Source organism: Echinops telfairi, unplaced genomic scaffold (genome assembly GCF_000313985.2).
Source record: "Echinops telfairi isolate 266 unplaced genomic scaffold, ASM31398v2 ScPeMD7_2291;HRSCAF=2852, whole genome shotgun sequence".
Classification (NCBI taxonomy): domain Eukaryota; kingdom Metazoa; phylum Chordata; class Mammalia; order Afrosoricida; family Tenrecidae; genus Echinops; species Echinops telfairi.
Window position 1 is genome coordinate 20,467,693 of NW_022106189.1, and position 791 is coordinate 20,468,483.

Sequence of the window (791 nt, forward strand, 5' to 3'; positions counted from 1 at the left end):
ACTGCAGATCTTGCAGTTAGCAGCCTAGTGTGCCATCCACTACACCACCAGGGCTATGTCCTAATTAAAATACTTATTATTTCCTGGGTGAAACACTGAGGGCGTGCAACAGAGCAGCAAGGGGAGCAAAACAATGAAGTCCCCAGGGAACACCAAAACTAGACTATCGGGCCAGGGCATGGCACCCCATCAGACTGGACCAGAAACCACTCCTAAAGGTCAACAAATAGACCTGGAACTATTTATAGGCATTTCTTTTTCTTTTTCTATTGTTTTCTTAATCGTTTTGTTTTGCTTTATCTTGTTTTGTGTTTATTATTGTCTATGCTTGTCTATCTAGACATGATATCTTGTTTTGTGTTTGTTATTATCTATGCATGTCTATCTAGATATGATAGGCGGGATAGACAATCCAGAGCAGAAAACAATGGGACCTACGGTTGGCGGGGGAAGGGCGCAGGCGGAACACAAGAGAGAAGGGGAGGCAGAGGAAAGGAAGTGGGTGTTAACAAACCCAGGGACAAGGAAACAACAAATGATCTCAAATGGCTAGAAGGGCATAGGATGCGTGGTGTGGCTTGATCAAGGGCAATGTAGCCTAGAGGACTTATTGAACCAGGAATGAAGGCTGATCATGATAGTGGGACAAGAGGAAAGTAAAAGGAAATAGAGGAAAGAACTAGGAAGCAAAGGACATTTATAGAGGTCTAAATACAGGCGTGTCCATATGTGAGTATATTTCTTATATAATGATAGGGAAATAGATCTATGTACATATATTTATATGTTAA